The sequence below is a fragment of the Protopterus annectens genome, chromosome 10.part0 (assembly GCF_019279795.1).
Source record: "Protopterus annectens isolate FY-2018-M chromosome 10.part0, PAN1.0, whole genome shotgun sequence".
In the NCBI taxonomy this organism is placed as follows: Eukaryota; Metazoa; Chordata; order Ceratodontiformes; family Protopteridae; genus Protopterus; species Protopterus annectens.
Window position 1 is genome coordinate 1572211179 of NC_056744.1, and position 23899 is coordinate 1572235077.

Sequence of the window (23899 nt, forward strand, 5' to 3'; positions counted from 1 at the left end):
CGGGGGGGGCCCCTAGCACCATATGTTGCTGGCATTCAGTGTGGAACATAGTGAAGGCACAATGTCTGCATATATGTGCCTGTTGTACCGCTGTACAGTGTGCCATGTCCTCTGCAGGCCACTGCATTCACACCATGCCTACTATCTGTCATCAATGTGCATGGTACTAGCAACATAGCGGGATATCCTAGGCAAGTTTGTTTGTGTATGGCATATGGGTGCAGGACATATACCAGTACTAGTAGGGCTGCATACTTTATTCACCAGGCCTTTTGCCAGATGTATGGGTATGGTTTGCCAACACAGTCCCGTGGCTAACAGCTGTACTCCTCATGAGGTGGCCAACATGTCATAAGACTGATACCGTATAGGAAAACTACAAAATTCGCTCCCAAATATATCCAATGGTAAGACAATCATGGCCACTTCTACACAAGCTCTGACAGACAAACACACACTTGCCATGTCCTGTATACAAACCCCTACCGTATCACACTGCAGCAATACGTGTTTAGGGCACACGCTACGGCAAATACTTGGTTGCGGCATGCCTACAGGTGTATACCTAGGTAGGTAACAACAGCAGGAATGACAAAGGTGGTCATGCGATTTGTACAGAGAGTGCATACTCTACAAAGCACTGTACTTGTCTCACGCGGGCACGCACACACACACACACACACACACACACACACACACTTGGCATGTCTGGGATTAGAACACCGACCTAACTACTCTATTACACAACAGCATTACATAGTTACTGAACGCGCTACCGAGATTACTGGGACACAGCACTCCCAGAGGTGTATTTGTAGATGAGTAACATCATCAGCCTTGCCAAAGGTGGGTATAATAAATGTATGGAGTGTGAGCAGTCCAAAAGCATTACTAAGTCCTCAGGCAGACGGACACACACACACACACACACACACACACACACACACACACACACACACACACACACACACACGCCAGTGGTGGGAACGGAACACCTGCCTATTTACAGATCACTATTACAATACTACATACTTACGAGTCGCGCCACACAGACTACACATTTCAAGGCTGTCATTATGACCTTCTAGGAATGCGGACATCAACAGGGATGCTGGAAGTTAAGATGTACATACCTGTGAACCTGTGTATTTAAAGGAGGAATCCGTCCTGACCTGGAGTATGCCCATCTGTGGAATGGATGACTACTACCACTATACAGGGTTACAATGGCCATGCCCATACACAGAGGCACATAACCGACACAAAGTGTCACTGGGCATGCTCACACACTTAGTGCATTCTGAACAGCCCTGTGCTACTATGTGTCCATCTACACAAGGTTATACTGGGCATGCTCATACACTTAGTAGCACAGGGCTGACTGGGATGCACTCTGATTCTAAACACGGAAGGCCACAGTGGCCATGCTATTACAGATAGACGTACAGAACACATTGTAATGGGCTCTGGTGTTAGTAGTTGTCATTGTTAGCAGGAACGCTGCTCTACATATATCTGACACCGGTCTTTTACACAACGTCTGCTGCTGTCCATCACCTTAGATGTACCATCCTATACCAAGCACAATACCACCACTCGCAGTGATGTCTTGCTAGGAGTGGAAACTGCTTGACCAACACAATGAGCCTTGTTAGAGGTGGCAACTGCTTGAACAACACAATGAGCCAATGTCCTGCTGTAAGTAAGAGGTTGTCCAGTGTTTGTCATTCTGGGATGACATGGCTGACAGTAGACAGACCTTTGACACATATCACATGCATCCATAATTCAAGGGAGTAGGGATAATACCCAAGTTGCATCCGCCCATACAGTGCCATTCCAAGGCAAATGTCCTAAACACAGGATAACACCCTGACACCTACAGGACAACTGCATTGTTTTCTTATGCTAACCAGTGCTAGATGTGTAGCGTCCATAATCACAGCTGGTCACTGTAGATACAACAGTGGGAGTACTGACATCTGTGCAGTGAGGAACACCTGGCTGATGGCTCTGTAGTGCACAATAGCACTACCACCATATACCTCAGAACCAAACATGTGGGCCATAACACAGGTACGGACCGCTCCAGGTGGTGGTGTCCACACATACATAGAGGCCACTCACATGTACTGACAGGTACCCCCACGAAAGGCATCACAGATGAGTCATGTGCAGGACACAGTGACACATGCTGCATTCTAGGATGTAAACCTCACACACCACCATGTCCTCGGACCACCAACACGCATCCATACATGTTGTAGGACATATAAGAGTACACCACCACCATGTGACCCTTGACCAGTGAACTGTACCAAGCTCTACATCAACTGTAGAGAGTACCCATGTACTGACACAGTTGCATCATGTGTTATGCAATGCAATGATACCACTGTCTGTAACCAGGTCAGCTGTACACATACCAGGGTCCCTCAGTACTTTCCAGCATTAGCAAGTGACTGTTGCTGTACACCAGTACACACAGTCATGTATGGATATGACATACATGTACCTGCCCTGGGTATGTACATGCCACACACACACACACACACACACACAACATAGCTGTTGTTGTCCTTTGTGCAAACAGGTGGCTACAGCCATTACACACATGTACATGGAATGTAGGTCCATGGCTGCTGAATGCTAAAAGTACATAAGGTGTGATATCACTGTTGACAGAGGTAACATTCCCTCTGTACCGGTCACCCATTACACCTATCATATCATACAACAGTCTATGTGTCACGTATGTCATTACACATGTCCACCAATTGCAGTGCCTCCAAATATGCCCAAATGACAGGATTGTAGGACCTACACACATGTACATGTAGGGTTGTGTTTTCACATAACATGCATGTGCAGTTGCTGATGTATGTAGATGACGTGCATCCTAGTACATCATGCAGTTGCAATGCAGCCTCAACATTGCCAACTGTATATGGTGATATGCTGAATGTATGGAAAGATGTACCTCAGGTATGGACAGATGTGTGGAAATATCTGAGTGGTGGGGCATCTTTGCAGATGGATGTTTGCTGAGTACAGCTCACAGGTGTGTCACAAGCGATCTTACAATAACCTGTGTAACCGGTAAGCAATGGTTTCGTTAATTGAAGGACATAACACACAACTTAGACAGCGGTCAGGGTGACAGCGAAGGTAAACCACTTGACACCTGTTAACAGTTAAGACGTCCCGTGTGCATATATCAGCACTGTTGCCAACAGAAGAGTCAGTACAATTTGTAATGTGTGCAATACTGCTGTAAGTCTGTCATACATATAATGAGCTAGGCAGGTCTTTGATTCACAGTACTGGCATGTGTGGTTGCGTGTGTGTCCATATATGTCACGTATGGTGGGGAATACATCTCAACTGTTACTCACTCTCCTGTACTCTAGTGTACAAATGGCAATGTAGAAAGCAGGACATAGGCAGGGGCGTGTATCTCACACGTGAAGTATCTGTATGTGCGTGACATAGGTGTATTCAGTACTGAATGCCACAGTGTGTGTATGTGTGTGTGTACGTATGGCTGTCTGGTCCCTGGACTGAGGAAGTATGTTACCATACTGAACTGATAAGACCCCTCCCCCCATCCAGGCGATGCATTCTACTATCCGTGTTGATGTCCCCAATCTTAGGCCATACTGACTACCTGTACATGTGTATTCTCTGTGGCGCATCATGTAGGTGCACAGTACTGTAATGATGATTTGCACATAGGCAGGGGTCCTCAGCTCACCAGTAGCAACTGTGTGCGAGTGTGTTACTGTGTCGGTGAATCCGTGAGTGTGTGTGTGTGTTACTGTGTCACTGAATACATGTGTGTCAATACCTGAGTGTGTGGGTGCAGTTGTGTGTTGGCATCCTGTCATGGGAACGTGTATTGCCGATTCCCAATGAGGCATCACACTTGCCACTGGCCTCTACCCTTGTAATCAACTAGACCGCTCTCTTACCTCACCACTCCATGTAACTGTATCTGTGATGTCACCCTTTATGGATGTCACGTCTGTAGCCACAGTAGCTTAATACACAGCTATCATGCTCTTGGATCAGTACACGTGTTTGGAACGTGGGACATTCTCACTGTTATGTGGCAGCTACACTGTGCATGCTGGTATATTCATACATACCTGTGAGTAGTCCACATTGACATATAGGACACTAACTGCAAACACTGACATCCACCGGCACATGCAATTAGACGTGAAGGAGGACAGCAGAACATCATGACCAACATGCAGTAACTGTTGTTACACAAGACAAATACTGTTAACAGTACGAAATGCATTGTACACCTGTAGTACATGGTATGTCTGCTGCCTGTCAACAGTACTCAACATATCATCATATGCACAGGGTGATAATGTTTGCCAGAGGCCTAGGCTGCACCATTGGATGACATTATGTGTGTGGGTTAGGGCCTTTGATCTAATTGGGCATGTGTGGATATGCATGTGTGTGTTGCGGTGCCCTACATATGTTTCCAGTGTGTGCGTGTATGTATGCATACAGTTCTGCCATGTGTCTGGCCTACACAGGGGTATTATTGACAGCTGCAGACTGTACCGGCCAGGTTTTACAGTTCACGGTGTCCGGCCATGGACATGTGACCTGTGCCTGCCAGGGGTTGCATGGGCACTACCAGGCAGAGGTGCAGATTGGGTACTGTCTGATATCACTTGTCCACTGGAACCGTGTCCCTGTTGGGACCATCCCGGGCCACGTACACGTGGCCTGCTATGTCTTGGTGTGGACAGCACAGCACCAGATGCACTGCTGCTACCGCCACTATGGGAGCGGACATGTGAGGTAGCTTGTACACGTAGACCTGAAATAGGTGATGTAGCAGGCCTACGTCCACGTGCCCAAAACCTCACTCCTCCTAGGTGTTCCAACACAGACAGCTCACACTCGCGGATTGTCATGCCACGGTCAAGGACTCCAACCATGTCACCCAACTGTCTATCCAAAGCTTCAGCAATCTGCCGTTGAGCATTTACCATTGCCTGGATGTTGTTGTTTAAAGAACAGACAGCAGCCCTCTGAAGCCTCTGATCTTCTCTGTTGTGCCGTTCAGCATGTGCCTGTGCCTCAGCTACAGCCTGAAACATGCATCTGGTGACACCAGGTGCTGCACTCTATCTTGCAGGAGCATGTTTGCCAGAGATCTCCTACAAGCAGCACTGGCCACGTGCCTGTGTGCGGCACCAGCAGTCAGTTGGCTGACACCATGGTGTGCAGGCACACCTTCCATAGCCCCCACACTTTCCTGTTCCAAGCTACCACGAGCCAACTGTCCTTCCTCTATGGCCAGTGGTGATGGGGTATGTGCAGGCATGAGATCTGTGTGCGGGGATGAGGGGGATATAGCTGGAATGGCAACCAATGGCATAGTTTCAGCCCCTGACAACTCTGCTTGTGCCTCAATCATACGTTCATCATCAGTGCTAGAGTCTGTGGGGATACTAACATCAGATGTACCGCAGGAGGGCAATGCACCTACATCACCTGTGAGGGCAGACAAGAACTGTATATCACAATCTGTACAATAGACACACAAACAAACAGATACACACACGCATGTGATATGGCAGAAGGCATGCAACATGCCTGTGATATGGCAGACGGCATGCAGTGCAGACAGTAATAGTGGTAGCTATCATACATCCCTGCATGTGATATGACAGAAGGCGTGCAACATGCATGTGATACGGCAGACGGCATGCAGCGCAGACAATAATAGTGGTAGTTGTCATACATCCTTGGGTTGCACACAACAGCATGCATGTGTCATAGCAGATGGCATGCAAATTACACAATCATAGTAGTAGTTAGCATACATCCCTGTGTTACACCATGTAGACCAGCACAGGTTAACATTACACCTGCCTGATGTGTGGCATATGACCTTGACAATTACATGTAGTATGACATGTGATCTGCTGATGTGTGCAATGACATGCATACATGTTTAACACAATGGTGTCCTGTCCAATATACACAGGGGTAATGGTGTTCAAATGCAGTGTTGTGTGTCCGCCCTACAGATATACTGCACATTTAGCTGATGTGCATGGCCATTGCAGGGAATCATGAGGCGTCTCTATTGCTATACAGTGTGAGTTACAGACACAGTTCATAGCCATGACTGTGTTCAGATACAATACATGTGTACTGTGGAATGTGACCCACGTCACTGAGGTGTATACACACTAAACCATGATGTGGAAGTTGTGACACAGGTCACTGAAGGGTATACGGATGATACCCCTGCACATCTGCAACCATATTGCTTCTGCCTGGCAACTATGGCCAGACATGGTGAACACGTCGGTACACTATGTCCCACATGACATCTGTGTGCCACACGCACACACACACACACACACACACGAGGAGCAAGTATGACATTGATGTCCAACACCAGCAAGGGGAATGGACTGTATTTGTGGGCTGATGTGGATACTGTATAGGTGACTGCTGTCATGTTGTGACACCCTCAAGATGTTCAACACATCTTATGTGGTGGATTGATGTCACGCCTACACAAGATGTGCACAGGCCTGTAGGATGTCTAATGTTCCACATGTACAATATAACCATTACACAAAGGCCATAGTTGGACTATGTGTAGCCATTGTATGACAGGGTGTACACACAAGCACATCACGTCTACTGTGTGTGTGTTGCTTCATGTCTCTGGCCATCCTCCATGGCCATGTGTGTACATGTGTTGGCCAAATTATTGTGACGGGTGTCTGTTTCACATGTCTGTGTTGCCCCATATGACATACACCCATAGATGTCATATGCTCCACTGACGACAGGGTTATGCAGACAAAGGGTGGTATGTGGGATATGTTTTCAGGTTAGTTAGGCAGTGTTGCGGCCAGGTCACTAGATGTCATGGACATGTCAAGATAGCACATCACATTGTGTGACATTCATAGCAGGGCTATGATCCACACCAGTGAATCCTGTGGGGTGGCCATACTCCAGCCCACTGTGTAGTACTGTTTGTATTCCCCACATGTGTAGTTCTGATCCACAGGGTTAATAATACATTTACCATGCGGTCATCACACCATGTCTGAGAGGGGAGCGATGTAAAGCTTTGATGGACAGGAATGCATAGTATGGCAGGACTATGTAAAGTGTATGGGACAAGGATCTGTTCAGCATATGGAAGGTGGATGTCCATGAATTATGTGTTTGAGACCAGGATGTGTAAGTGTAGCATGTCCAACATCACTGGGTTGGACATGGATTTATTCAGGGTATGCATCATGCTACATACTGGAGATGGGGAATGGGAAGGCTGGTGTAGGCCATCTGCAAATGGCCAATACCCCTTAAAGGAAATATGTGTTCTGATGTGGGTCACATGAGTGTTGTGCATGGCTGGACAATGATCTCTATATTCATGGATGGCACCCTGTCATTATTAGGGTTGCCACATATGACTACCTGACAGGTGTGGTGATGTAGCTATCACAGGAAAGACAACTGTCCAGCTGCATCCCTTACACACGTGTCCATTATGTTGACCGCTGCCTAGGTGGTAGTTCATGGGTTCAGGGTTATTAACACAGGGGTGACAATGCAATATGTAGCTGTCAGATTGTGGCCATATGTCACACACACCTCACCAACAAAGCCCCTTCTGTATGTTGTCCACAACACTCTTGAGTCGGCTATTGCTCCTGGTTCATAGTCATTTGCATACTTCAATAGGCAGATGCCTTCTGTTTGTCTGTGAGGTATGGACTACAGTGAGGGGGAATGCAATTAATTAACCCTGTCTTACTGTAGCTGCCACTGGTGTGATGAGCATGTATTATTCAGACACCTTCTGTAGTGTTGGTTCTGCCAGCAGTCCCCGTTGCAAAACACTCCTGTGACATAGGAATGTACATCTAGTATACCGAGTGTAGGTGGAACACAGTATGGGTGATGTCCTATGACCTGGCAAGTTTATGATATGCAGTGTGAAATCAGCCTTACTGTCATCTACATCTGTACTGCTGACATCAATTATTTGATCAAGGTTCATGACCTTTCAGACCAGACTCAGCAGGGTAGTAGTGCAGTACTTCCCATTATCAGTGGTGTCTCCCCCTTTGTGGGTTGTGATACCTGTTGGTGTGCACCATTCAGTGTGTACACAGCCTGATATGGAGCTATGTTTTACATGATGTGTACATGGAGAGCATCTTGTTTTGCCATATGTGTATGATACAACCTGTGATGTGGACAGGTCCCATGCAGCCTGAGTGCAGCTTGTACCTGCATAGTTGTGGGTACAGGGGCCCTGTGGTGTACATGGATATATGATTGTGTACCTGTTGGGGGCAGTGTGTTTGTTATCCAAGACCCTATTTGGATTGCTTATTCATGCTCAGCACTTCTTCAGAACTTGTAAGCACTACGTAAGCTACTAATTACTATAGCACTCAATCTTCCTCATTACCTAGAGGTAAACAGGTTTTATACATACTTTTCTCACTTGCTTAGAATAATATATCTCTTGTACTCACTTTCCTCACTTATCTAGGGGAAATTAGTTTTATATTCAGGCATGTCCAAGGGTCAGCTGCCAGTGTTCTCTCCTGTCAATCTGATGGATCTGGACATCTTGAGGCAATGCACACATTGCCTCATGTACACAGACAACCCTGTCCAGCTACCACTCAACACTACAGCTTGTGAGAGATGCAGTTATCCAGCCAAACTGGAGGTAAAGCTCTGTCCAACCAAGCCTGGCCCTGACAGTCATGTGGAGGAGGTAAACATTCGCATCACACCACACTCATCACATAGTCTCACTGAATCTACCCCACCATTAACTGAGAAAACTACTCGTGTACCAACTCATTAGCTCAACGCTTTCTGGAATTCATAAACACCAATGCCCTGGATCAACATATCCACACACCCACCAGGGGCAACAATATCCTAGACCTAGGCATTACCAACATGAGTGACCGGTGTTCCACACCTGAAGTCAACTCCTCATTGGTCCAATCCAACCATGAGCTGAACACCATTGATATCCACATCCCGCCCCCACCCCCCATTAAGGGAACCACAGTATAATATGTCTACAAAGCCAACTTCATGCTTCTTAAGACAGATGTGGTAAACATCATAACACCCATGCAGATGGACAATACTGTTACAACTGCTGAATCCTACACAAATGCACTCTATAAGCACCTACATGAGTGCATGGATTGTGCTGTTCCAAACAGAACCAAGAAGCTATACTCCTAATTAAGGATACCAATCTGGTGGTCGCCTGCCATAAACAAACTGTACTACAGGAGGAAGACACTGTTGCAAAAGAGAGTACAATCCCATGTGTGGAGGAGCTCCCTGGTCAGCCTCAGTAAGAAGGTGAGATCCCTTATAAGATCCTCCAAAGCTAGCTACGAAAACAAAACCACCGCTAATTCCAACAACAAACACAAAGCATTCTATAGCTATGTCAGATATCTCAATATCAACACCCAGATCTGCTCTGAGTTGCAGCACAAAGGCACGAACATTACAGAACCAACTGATATTGCCAACATCCTGGCAGATAGGTTCAGTGCTACCTTTCCCCCCTCCCTCTCAAAGCTGCACACTCTAAAGCCAATATCACAGCATCCATGGGACCGGACAACATCCCAGGCTGCGTTCTACACGAACTTCAGAACGTACTGGCTCCCCACCTACGCAGCATGTTCAATAATAGCATTGCATCGGGCTTAGTGCCCCTTGAGTGGCGCACAGCAACAGTTATCCCACTCCACAAAGGTGGCGCCACAACGGACCACCAGACCTGTTGCCCTATAGGCCTGACTAGCCTGGTCTGCAAGGCTATGGAGCACATCATGGATGTCAGTCACAGAGGCATTGGGTACCTCCAAACCTTTGACCCCTCCCAGTTTGGCTTTGTTAAGGGCAGACCATGTCTCCTAAACCTGGTGGACTTCTTAGAAGACAGTTACCAAGGCATTAGATGAGGTTAAGGAGGTCCACACAGCCTACCTAGATCTCTCAAAGGCTTTCAGCACCATTCCTCATTCTGGTATTATCCGCCTGAACTTTAACCCCTATGTCATGTAATGGTTTGCAAATTGGCTCATGGACAGAACCCACACAGTGGGAGTTGCATACCCTAGGTCCGACTGTATACCAGTTACAAGTGGCGTCCCTCAGGGCTCAGTCCTAGGACCCCTCATGTTCGGTATATAATTCTCTGACGTACAGGCAAGCACAGGAGGGCTTTGGCTGAAAAGGTTTGCAGATGACTGCAAACTAGAGGACAATTGTTTCCCCAGCTGTTACAGACACCCTCTGGAAGGGTTGCACTGAGACGGATACCTGGTGTCAATATCATGGCCTCAAGCTGAATGCCAAAAAGTGCATAGTCATCCCCTTTGGATATAACTAATTACTCGTGGACTACCATGTAGATGCTAGTCCCCTATGTACAGAAAAGGTAATAAGGGATCTGGGAACCCCAGTAGATAGCAATCTCTCCTTCGATACCCATAATGACAAGGTGGTTAGAATATCCTTTTACGTGGCTCCCCTAATCTCTAATGGGTTCACATCCAGATCAAAGGAGGCCATTGTGCCTCTCTACTCATGACTTATTAGACCCATTAAAGGATACAACACCCCTTTTGGGATATACCTTACAAGACAACTGCAACAGTACCACAGCAAGAGGATTACTGACCTCAAACAGATGACCTATGCAGCCCAACCTAAGAAACTCCAGCTGTACTCGGTTGCATTGTGATCTCTGCTTGACATACAAGGCCCATGTCCAGCCCAGTATTGCTGGATATGCTCCACCTAAACAGAGGCCCCTGAGAGCCACATGCTCTAGGGATATACACCTAACCACAACAATGACTAGGACATGCTGGACAGATAGATTCCTGACCTGGACACTCCCCATGCTTTGAAACATGATTCTAATGTACATCAGGCAGGGCCCCTCACTAGCAGTCTTCAATGGAAACCTTGACGTGTGGATGGGAGACAGACATGTACCCCGGGGATCACTGCAGTGGCTCTGCTGGACAGAATTCTGGAATTCCAGAGAACTAATGGCTCTGCCATTCAGAGGCACAGGGAACTAACCTGTGGGGGTGGCGAAAGCCAACACACTCTATCTAGGCTTACAAATACCCTTGGTACGACAGCCTAGTACCTACCTTTACACTTATTACATGTCTTATGTGCATGGATAGTTAAATAGCTCATCCATTTTACTTTGCTATCATGCTGATAAACTGTCGGGTGACTACATGTCATATATATCCTGTTATTGTGTATTGTAAATGCCAATAGACATAACTAATGTTTGCCTAACATAACAGTAATGCTATGCAACTTGTAATACATATCTGCCTACAATACTGTACATTACACAGTTATTGGCACAATATCCTACAATGCAAATCATAATTGCACAGTGGGCCAACCTTCGACATGTTATTCTCAGTAATGCACCCATACATATGGCTACTGTTACAATATATCAACATATACTATCCCCTGTTGTAGCACATACTTGTTGAACCAGCCCTGCCACTAACAGCGGCTGGTGAGGAATATTTGTGTTTAAAACCCTTATATAGCATCCCTTGCGGTGTATGCGGTGTTTGCCTTGTGGCCTACAGCAGTACACACATAAATACTACAAGCATTACTATGCTCAACAATACATCACTACAAGATAACTGTTTCCACTATATGGATTGCGTGCACTTTTAAATATTACAGAACAGGTATAAAATACACAGACATACTCAGTGTTCTACATACCGTATTAGTAACCTGAGGTGTCGTTGACTGTTGATTCAGTCCTTTTCAGTTTGTGTTTCAACCTTCTTTGTAACATTCTGCTGGTATATATGGATAGTTTGAATGTGTGATAAGCCATCCTTTTCTAGTTAAATATCGGTAACATGTGGTATTCTGACCACCAATTGGTTTTCCAGAATAGTTAATTAGATGCACATCAGCTGTGCAGCTACTCCATTAGCTGATACCATGGCAACAGTGGTATATAACTGAGTACTCCTTTTGGGCGTTGTCCATTTGCCTTACTTTCGAGGAAGATGGCCTGGATGTGTTGTTTATGATGTATTTCAACAGCTGTATGGAGACAGACAGAGATATATTAGCTTCATGACTCCCGTGGATTGTGTGTAATGGCTAGACGATTTTGTTCTACATGTGAGTACAGCTGTTATATTTCAGAACATTGCTACTTATGCAGGGTTTGTTTGTACCTGATACTTCTACAGATGTTTAAGTCTGGCAAGGATGTTTGGGCAGCTCAAGGCTGTATGGCAATGCATGAACTGTTATGTGGTTTACAGTGTGCTCACCAGACATCCTTGATTTGGTGTACATGTGTATCATACTGTGCTGTTACTCAGTAATTGGTAACGCATCCTGGTGTACACACAACCCTCTGAAACGGGATTAGTGCAAACAAACCCTGTAACATCAGCAGCTGTTCCATTGTATAACAGCAACTATTTCACATAGGGCCATGTTAGCATGTCTCTGACAAAGTATGTTAAGGCTTCTGTAGATGTTGTACAGTGAGTGAATGATTTGTGATGTTATTACAGTTTGTACTGTAATTTGTTTGGGTGTGGGGGTGATGTTGGTGGGTGTGCATAGCAGATGCAGGTGTGTAGGAACTGCTTTTATACATAATCGATATGTGCGTGAGGGTTCCTTCCCTATTTGAGCACCTATCCTTTAGTGGACTAATACTATGGAAATTGCAGGCTGATTCATTAAGGCACTGTTAAGTGGTTCCTGTATGCCATGCAGGTGATGTTAGTCCTTGAATCCTTTTGGCAATACATCAGAACGTAATAAAGTGTTGCTACATGAAAGCTGTGTATTTCTGTCATAGGTATTTGCAGTCATTGTAGTTGTGTTGGTGACTGACCCTCTTTGGCTAGGGTTGCCACCTTTTCATATGGCCATAGTGGGACATTTTCGAGACACACATCAGATTTTACAGGCCGATACAAACCCATGGTCAGTACAAGGGGTAGAACTTTCCTTTCTTGCCTAAATATAAGCTTATTCTTGTAGCAGTTTAGTTGCTTATCCTGTTTCTTGTAACATGTAGGTATTTTAGATACAGAAAGAACTATTGTATGCAACTATTACATTACATATGGGACATAATTATGTCCTACAATCTCAGGACATTTGCCGCATTTAATATATTTGGTCAGGACACAACCGCCCAAAGAGGGACTGTCCTTCGCTGAGTGGGACAGGTGGTAACCCTATTATTGGCTCATGTCCACAGCACGTTTGTAATACTATATAGGCATATACTTTCCATATCCTTTGTTCATAATGGTTGGTCGTGGCGGAATGTGTGATTGCTATGGTCCATGTTATACTCGTATATGAACACTTAACCGCTGTATATGGGATACCTGCGGAATCCCGAAACCACACAGTTCCGACGCCCACAGTACTGGGCCCAGACTCCCATACCCCACATTACCGACAGCGACAGTAACTCGCGAAATAACACGAACATGGAACACACACACGCACACACAGACACACTGCTACCCACCACATTCAAACAAATCATCCTACACTACGTTTGAGCAGGTGGGCAAGCCCCCCTACACCCCCCATGTAGGTGTCTGTGCCCCCACCCCCTCTACTTTAATATTCTACCTCCTAGATCGTGCAAACAGACGCACAAAGCTAACCCACACCCACACATTACAGTCCTCCAGGAACACACACCACACTCAGAACACACACTTACACACACTACAGCTCTCAGAAACACACTTACACACAGTAACCTACCTGTACCGCAACACCAGAAGCACTGACTAACTGTCCCTTAACATCGTGATTTTAAACCTCGCGCATCTGGTGTTTCGGTACTGTGTTTTTTCGGACCTTAAGCCTCGGGAATACGCACGTCGGTATGTCAAGCAGTCGGTATGTGGTAGGTATCCCGTTTATATGTACCTCCATGGTTCTGTAGATGTTGTTAACCTATCTCTATATCTACATATATATGTATATCCCCATATATCGATATATAGCTCTCTCGCTATATATGATGTATGTATATATATATATATATATATATATGTACATATATATATATATATATATATATATATATATATATATATATATATATATATATATATATATATATATATATATATATATATATATATATATATATATATATATATATATATATATATATATATATATATATATATATATATATATATATATATATGTGTATATATATATATATATATATATAGATATATATATATATAAACATACACCTTTCATTGGGTACATGCTGGTTTGTCCTATTTCCACACATTCCTACCTTTTGTGTTTTATCCTGTCAGTATACACAACTGCCATTGGTACATCTCAGGTAGCTTAGTGGTATGTTATTGTGAAGATTGTGTACATGGTTGCGTGTTCTAATCCAGGCAGTGCTATTTTACCTCTCAGAGCAGGCACTGGTAGTGCAAGGGTGATTAACGCACATTTCAGCGGTTGTGTGTTCCACATGTTTATTATTCTGTGGAATACTACCTATATATGCAAGCTGTGTTTAAGGAATACTATGTAACATGTAAGCATCTGAGAAGATTCCTGTCAGGGATACTCCCCATTATTTGGAACTACATCCCTGATGACATTATATAAAACCCCTTACTAACACTCCAGGGAATCCTTGCAGAGTGGGTGGGGAACAGTGGATACACCCCAGGGATCCCGGAATTGGCTCTGCTCCACAGAGGGACAGTTAGTTAATTGATGGAGTGGCGACAGCAGTCACTTTTTGCCTATGCTTATGAGTGGTCTCGGGCAGTTGGGCATATACCTACCTATGTATCTATGAACCTCTACATACAGTATGGACACATGCTGATAGCTTAATTTACTGTTCAGGTATTGACTTCCGTTGTGCCAATGGCGGTTGTGTGTACAATAGTTGAGGACTACCTATGTAGGATGCACACAGTAGACCACCTATACATGACAATTTACAGGTGGTCGTGTGTGTGTGTGCCATCCATGTCTGCTGTGTGTGTTCTACACATTCTAATTTCGATTCCTGGGACTAATTTAGGACCATTCTGGTCCTCGAACACTGAGACAGCCTTTATTGTACCGGAACTGCGCATTGTGTGGGTGTTCAGTATTACTTGACTCATTTGCATGGCATTGACTACTAATTCCTAGTTACCGCGCAGAACACTGTCACAGACCCTTAGCAACCCTTGCGCCATGGTTGTGGTGTAGCATGCGTGCCTATGTCTATTATGGGGAATTCTTGAATTGTGTTACATTGCAGTTTTATGACATCTAAATATATTTTCCTTGTGATCCCATTTGTGCACAGATGCACTGCGGTTTTACTTTGCGTTAGTGTGGCCATGACATTAAATGTTATTCTTTATGTGTTGTGCATGTTTTTTTATGCCATTGGCTATATATTTAGCCATTGGCATATATTAACATTATAATACCTAAGTTTGTTCCACTTTCATGGCTCCAATTTTATGTTTGAAAAAATGTAAACCGTGTTTTTGGTTTACATTTCTTCATGCTTGTGCTACGCCTGCACCACTTCATGAACCGCTATATACCTTCATTTGCATGTTACACTGCTGCGCATGGGGTAATTAGCATGCATGCTCCGGGAGCTGCGCAGCTGTGCCGTACGCTGGTAGTGCACGTGGAAACAGCTTGTACCTGAATCGCTCAGTGGCCATATTTGGCGCCTGGCGCAAGCTTCATGAATCCCGGGGATTGTCTGCTTGTGTTTACCCCACTATTTATATACTCTTGCAAATCACCCCACTCTCCCTGTTTCAAACTCTATGACCACAGCAATTGATGCTGAAGCAAGTCTGCCCTGTGGTGCAGAGGTATGAAGCCTTGACTGAGACCCAGATCACTTGAGCTCAGGTAGCATCTCAAGTGGTGGAATAGCTGGGTGGGAGTGAGTAGTTAGTGTCACCTTGCCCATTTGGGGGTGGGGGAATGGTTGTTTCTCTGTCAACTGATTTGTTTCCTAGCAACAATATTTTTGCAGGTCTCAAAAGGCTGTTGGCCGGTGTGATGTGGCCGGGCTTGTGTCACCCAAAGTGATAAAGGTTGCCATAACTGGAGTATGTCTGGAAGTATTTTTTCATTGTGGGAGGATGTAGGAGACCACTGCAGTAACACAAGGGCCTGTGTCAGCCAAAAGTGGGTGGTGTTAATGGCTTAAAGCATAAAAATCCCTGATAATTGTCACTGTGCAGACTCCTGCAGTCATGGGGGGGGGGTACAAGAATTCACTATAACCCTGACAAATAGAAGCGGGTTTGGCTGCAGATGGGAAGACATTCCTTACGTGATTGAGAAACTCCTCTGCTGTTGAGATCCAGTGCTGAGACTTAAGAAAGTTGCTAGCTGGGTGCTTTTTCAAGCTCAGGGTATCCGGATTAGGGTATAAAGCAAGATAACACTAGAAAGTGTATTCTTGAGTCTGGTGTTCTGGCATAGAAGAGAAAAGTTTTGATGCTTGGAAGTAATTTGGACCCCTCCTTTTCATCTGTTCTTTTGTGGTACAGCAGAGGGCAATGTGTAGGGTTAAGTGAACCAAAAGCATTAAGTGGAGCAAGAATGGAGCATAAGGACAGAAAATAACTCCACAAAAAGACAGTATGTATTGATAGTTGTTAATTTAGTTATCATATACATGTCTTCCTTGTGAAACACTCCAGTTTTGGCAAGACACTGTTGTGAAAAAATGAAGTATAATAGTGAATGGATCATGCAGCACCCACAAAAAATAAATTCAGTACCAAAGGGATGTCCTGCCCAGCCAGGGCAGCCCGTTGCTCAGCCAGTATAAGTAAGCTTAAAAGAGATATTATTTATGCCGTACATCACATTTATGCTCCCTGCACAGAACATAGGGCATGAGGGACATATAGATTCAACTACCTAGAACTGAAATGCCCCAGAAGAGAACAGTCGTCACAGGACAAAGGAGTCCATGCACACCCAGAAGGAAAAATGCAGAGTAAACAAGAGGGGGGTTGATGGAGGGCGCAAATACTGCAACAGTGAAGAGAAAGACATCTACTGTTTTGATAACACTTTATACAACTGTACTATGTCCTTCTACATCAGTGTTGCAGTATTCAATACAGAAGGGAGAGTACAAAATCTCAAGAAACAGAATGGGAGGTGGAAGTCTGAGAAGACCCTGCAACAAGCCAACATAAAATGGTTTCAGCAAAATTTGCTCTGGCCCTAAAAAACATATTCAACTTATATTGCTTAGTAAACGTATGCGCTGAAGACCAAGTAGCAGCTTCATGGATGGAAATGGTGTCCAATCCCTTGAAGAAGGCACCAGAAGAGGTAATAGCCTTAGTGGAATGAGCTCTAACAGAAGCAGACAGAGATTTGCCATGAAAAGAATAACAAAAGGAAATGGTCTTAGGTATCCAGGAGAAGATGGTTTGCTTCAAAACAGTAAACCCAAAGACTTGGGATGAAAGGAAACCAAAACTGATCAGACGTATGAATAGTCATAGTTTTATCAAAATAATACCCGAGTTGCCTGTGCAAATCCAAAGTATGCAAGACCCTCTCAGTAGCAGACTGAGGAAGAGGGAAAAAGGAAGGGAGTTGTACCAACTGATTCAAGGACAACTAATCGACTAACTTGGGCATAAAAGAAGGATAGTACAAAGGGACACCCTGTCCCTTTGAAAAAACAAAAAAGGAGGAATGGCCATAAGGGTCTGGCGCTCGGAAACCCTCTGAGCAGAAGTAAGAACCAGCAACAAAAATTCTTCCGGGTACAATGTTGCACAGAAGCAGAATCTGCAGGCTCAAAAGGAGTCTGAGTCAATTTTGCCAAAACAAAATTAAGGTCACAAGGAGGAGGAATAGGCTTTCTTGGAGGCCTAATATGTAGGATGCCTTTAAGAAATTGCTTAACCTTAAAACAAGAAGTCAGAGGAGGATTCAAGGGCAAACAAGCAGAAATGGCTGACAAATGGGCCTTCACATGAGAACAGGCCAAGCCAGACTGGAGCAACTGACACAAGAGAGGATCAGAGTGCCTCCCACTGAAAAAGGGTCCTGGTTACGAGCATGGCACCAGACCAAAAAACTCTTCATTTGGACATACAAGATTTTCTAGTTGAGGGCTTCCTTGCCTCCTGTATAACCCTGAGCATGTCTTCAGAAAAGAGGTGTCTGAAAGGGATGAAAACTGTATCACCCACAATGTCAGCTGCAGAGTGGACAAGTGGGGATGTATGAGAGATCCCTCGTCCTGTGTGTGAGGAAATCCAACCAGTGAGGTAACTTGTAATGTTTGCCCCTGGCCAGATGCATTAAGAGGGGGAACCAGTGCTGTCTCAGCCTAAAGGGAGTCACTAGCAAGATTTTTGCAGAGTCCAGCTGAATCTTCTACAGGACTCTTGGAAGTAGAGGAAGAGGGGGGAAAGCCTATAGAAACCTCCCCTTCCAAGGAAAGGAAAGGATGTCTCTCCTCCAGGCCAGATGACATGGCACTCTGGAACAGAAGAGAGGAAGCTGCCTGTTTTGAGGGGAGGCAAAAATATCTTCCTGAGGGATGCCCCACCGATGGACAATGTCCAGAAACATATTTCTGTAAAGCATCCATTCATGAGCCTGTGTTTTGGATCTGCTCAGAGTCTACCACAGGATTGTGCACTGAAGAAGTATATACTGTCTGAAGAGTTAACTGAGAGCCACTTCCCAAGCCTGAAGTGCCATCCTGTAGAGGAGGGAAGATTTCCTGATCCCTCTGCTTGTTGACATACCACATAACAGTAGTGCTGTCTGTGTACACCTTCAAGGGGCCCAGAGAGAACATGGGGTGAAAAGCCTGCAGGGCCAGGAACAGAGCCCTCATTTCTTTGATGTTGATATGGTCTGACTTCTGATGAGAAGGCCAAAGACCGTGAACTTTCAGATGACCAAGAGATGCCCCCCACCCCATGTCCAAGGCATCAGTGAACATCTCTTGAGAAGGTAGTGGAAGCTGAAAGGGCCAGCCTGGTTTAAGATGAACTGTCAAATCCACCACTCAAATCCCTTCTTGAGACCGGGAAGGAGAGGTACACTGAAATTCAAAACATGATGATCCTGCAGCCAAACTGACTTGAGGTACCATTGATGCTTTTGCATATGGAGTCTGGCAACAGGAGCCATCGGAATATAAGAGGCCATGAATCTCAGGGCCCGAAGAAACTCCCTGGCTGGCATGGCAGTCAGAGGAAGAAGAGACTGAAAGAAGACCATCAATGACAGTACCTTTGGAGGTGGAAGAGAGGCCAACATTGGCACCGTCTGAATCAAATCCTGCATCCCAGATAAATATTATTCTGAGAGGTAGTCAAGACAGATTTTTTGAATTTGATAGTAAACCCCAGATTTTGAAGAAGAGAGATGGTGAACTGCAGATCCTACAACAGTTGACTGGGAGAAGGTACCTGAAGCAACAGGTTATCTGGATAAGAAAAAATCCAGATGCCTTGGAGCCTGCAGAAGGCAATCACAGGAGCTAGGCATTTTGTGAGTACCCTTAGGGCAGTAGAGAGGCCAAAGGGCAAAGCAGAAACCTGAAAATGAGAGGAAGACACAGGGAAATCTGAAAACTTCCTGAAGACTGGGTGAATAGGGATATGAAGATAAGCATCTTTCAGAGTAAAGGACACCAGAAAAGCCTGGAGTAATAAAAGTGGAAACATAATTTGAAGAGTAAGCATCCAAAAAGAAGGAATCTCGAGAAAGGTGTTGAGCTAGGAGAGATTCAAAATAGGTCTCCAAGTGCCATCCTTTCGACGAACCAGGAATATCCTGGAATAAAAACCACTTTCCACTTGGGAAGCAGGGACAGACTGAATGGTCCCTCGAATCAATAGGCACCCTAGAATGTCCAGGAAATGAGGAAGTTACTCTAGAGGAGGTCGAGGAAGCACAGAAAAATGAAGGAGAGATTTTCATAGCGTGAAGTAACCCTGACAGATGATAGAACCCAAGAGTCTGAAGTTATGAGATGCTAATTTGGAAGACTAATGGAGAGCTGAAGGGACAAAGGAACCTGGTCTAACGTTGGAGGGTGGGCATGAATTGTCAAAGAGAAGCAGGCTTATTAGATAAAGGAAGCTTCTGGGCTACAGAAATTTGAGAAGCCCTAGAGGGAGCCTGCCTCCCACTCTTCCTGCCCTTAGAGGCCTGGCAGGGTTGCCTGTGAACAGAACCAGACCTAGAAGGGTAATTCCTCTGAAACTTGGGGATAGGGAAGACAAAAATATGTTTAAGGTCTTGCAAGGCTTTGCCTTTCTCTTGAATAGACAAACATGTCAGCAGCAGCAGTTACAAAAAGGTGTGTATTATCCAAAGGAGTATCCAACTTGGCCTTAATATCCTCAGGAAGAAACTGAAGCTGAAGCCATGAATAATGCCTCATGATGGACCCAAAAGCTGCAGCCCTATTAAAGGCATCAGCAGCAGCATAGCTATACTTAACAGAGTGTTGGAACACTTGAGAAGCAGAACCTAAAAAAGTTAAGGCAGGGGATTTGCCATCAGAATCAGGGGGGGCAGAGATAACCTGACAAGCCTGAACAATCAAGGCCAGAGCATACCTGAGCATGTGGGTCTAGTAATTAATAGCCCTAAAGGATAAAGTAGAAGCAATATAAACTTTCTTACCAATCCTCTACATTGCCCTACTAGCCTTAGCAGAAGGCAAAAGTTTGGAAGAGGGCAAAAGCTTAGAAAGTTTGTCAGAAGAGACTGACACCACAGCAGGATCAGCAGAAGGACATTTAAATAAAAATAGCCAGTCCTCAGGAACCTTACAGAATCCTATCAGATTTCTTAGGAGCAGGAGGCTGAGAATCAGAAGACTTGAAAGCAGGAATGAAATTGTCTAACAAGGCAGCGAACATAGGAGGAGCTGCAGCTGTTTAGGACTATCCACTTGAAGCAACTCCTATAATCTTTTCTGAATATCAGACACTTGAGAAGAATCCCACTTAAAGAATTTCATCAGCCTTGCAATTTTGCCCCCAAAGGACAATTGCTCAGAAGATGATTCAGGGTTAACAGACTCCTCTTCATCAGAACCATAAGCCAAAAGTGAAGGCATCTGTGAAGAATAGAACAAAGACCCTTCATCACACAGGAGATCCTTATCTTAAGAATCTGGTTCCCTAAACCATTTGGAAGGGATAGAGGTCCAAGGAGGAGCTGGTACGCTAACCCCTTGAGGAGGCTTTAGGGCTATTAAGGCAGAGAACAAGCCCTGAGTAAACTCTTGGCATTCTCTTTGAGGATTCATAGGACACACAGAAACATGCTTTAGTTTTGTGTTGTCTTAGAAGGGACATCCGACCCTTGGCGAGATTTGAGAAGAGAACCTGGAACTTCCACCCTGACCAATATCGGAGGAATCCCTCAAAGCCTCTGAGATAATAAACCTCAGTCCCCCCTTGACATCTGGAGCGGATGCCTGCAAAGCCTCAAAGGACATGCGAAAAAAGACAGATTCAGGCCGGCCTCCAGCAGAGTCATGGCAGAGGAATGCGATGTAAACACCGAATGACCTACAGAGCGATTACCAAGTTTTTATTTTCATTATAGGACATGACTGCAGATTTTCCCTGCTCAGAAGTTGGGCAAACCAAACTGGGAAAGACGAAATCCTTAACAGCTACCTTCTGACTAAACAGAACATGACAGTGCTGCACCCAAGGTCAAACATGACACACTTCTGCATCCAGGATTTCTGGATCAGTGGGTCATAGTTGCTGCTACATCTGGTCTTTTTGGGGCAGTCCTGCACAGTACACTGCTACAGCAGATCTGTCTGGACTAGTAGCACACACTACGCTGTATACATAGGTTCCCTGTTACGCCGTCACAGGCGCAGGTTGTCAAATGCGTCTGTCGAACAGTAATGCGCAAAAAGGCAAAATAAAGAAGTGGCGTTTCAGCAAATTCTTTCCCTGGGAAAGAATTTGTTTGGCTGCTTTCGTTACTTTGCCTTTTCGGCACTGTAGTCCGATTTCAGCATTGGTATATTTAAGTAGGGGGTGTGGGGGGCACAGCCCCCCACATCAGTGGGGGTGGGGGCGAAGCCCCCCACGTTAAATAATGTTTTACTGTTTTTTTGGTTTTGGAACAGCGATTGTTTTCCATTGGAAAATAATCGCTGTTCTGAAGTTTCAATGTTGTAAGCTTTCGCTTACATGGGATCAATTATCTGTCGGTCGCTCTTCTGAGTGTGCGATATGATAATATAGACCCATATACATAGTTTGGTTAGATCAGTGTGATACCATATCCTGCTGTGTTTGGATCAGCTAGAGGATAGAGATGTGCTACAATTTGATATCTGGTTTGGCGAGAGCAATGAGACCCACTATGCTGCTGCAGCAGCAATGCCAGAGGACTGAAACATGATACAATATGCCATGCAGTCTAAACAGAGCAGGTAAACATGATACTGTGTATATAATTTAGTCAGGACAGAGGGTCACCATATGCATCTACACTTGTGGTTTGAGAAATAGCAAACAGTGCACTGCTGTGCCTGGTTAGCTGGAGTAATGTAGCACAAGTCAGTCTGCACATAGGTCGCACACAGCTTCCTTTGTTACTGTTAAGAAAAAGATGGAATGATTGACATACATTTAGAATGATAGTTAAAATGGTCGTTGTTGCTGACAGAAAGCTTTAACACGTTTGAAAAGTGGAATGCTGTAATTGCAACCATGCCCAAGAGCAGGCTTACTGCTTGTGCCTTATATGGGGCAGGCTTCACACAGGTAACACTACAACATACACAGGAAAGTATATTCTTGAGTGTAGCGTTTTGGCATGAGGAGAGCGGTTCTAATACTTGGAAGTGGACAACCAGATGGGAATAGATGATGTATGGGATTCGGTATCGGCTTAAAACCAAGGGCTGTAGACTTTTAGTGCTGCAGTCTTTGACAAACCGTAGGTGTGAATTAAAAAAAGTTCTAACTAATAGTTTCGTAGTTATTGTGAGAGAACTATGGAGAGCACTTCTGTCATCACAGAAGTAACCAACTTTTTTGTGCAACTGATTTGCAAATTTGAAAGACCAAAATATCATGGATCTTGAACAAGGTGGCTGTAACTTTTTGACCCCCCCCCCCCCATGAACATAAAGGCATCATTTTGTATTGGTCCACCATTTCCTCCTCAGAGGGTTGTACTAGGCATGCAGTCTATGGGACTATTGACACCCTAGTCCAATTTCCCCAAACACCGCCTGGTTAAGTGGCTTGGTACAGATCTTGCAGTAGGCAGATGTAGTCTGAGGGAATCAAACTCTTGAACTTAGGGCGCAGCTCATTAACACCTAATGGCCTTCATCCTCTGTTCCGACTGCCAGACACATAGCCTAATAGTGAGCATCAACTGTTGGCCCTAGCGCACATATTCCTAGGGCAGAGAGAGAGTTTGGAGTCCGAATTGTCATCCATCAGAGATTAGAAGATTTATTTTTGGCATCCATACTAACAATCATTTTAGTACTCCCCTTCTAACAACCTGCCTCCCCATTAACTTGACAGAAAATGTGCCGCAATGCCTGCTCTACTGTGGCTTTGTGAATGCATGCTTTCATACAGCTGCACAATCAACTCGACTGCATGCCGTTTTTGGCAACCTACTGCACCCCCCCCCATATCTATATTGCAAAGAACTACAAACCCAGAGATATCTCCCATGTGGGATTTTGTGGTTCGAA

General features: G+C 44.8%; 1 protein-coding gene across 1 annotated transcript in view; it reads left to right on the top strand.

Annotated features, from left to right (window-relative positions):
• Positions 1-23899, top strand: part of TRIM72 (tripartite motif containing 72) — a 329875-nt gene that overhangs the window by 41733 nt on the left and 264243 nt on the right. The gene's annotated exons all lie outside the window — the stretch shown is intronic.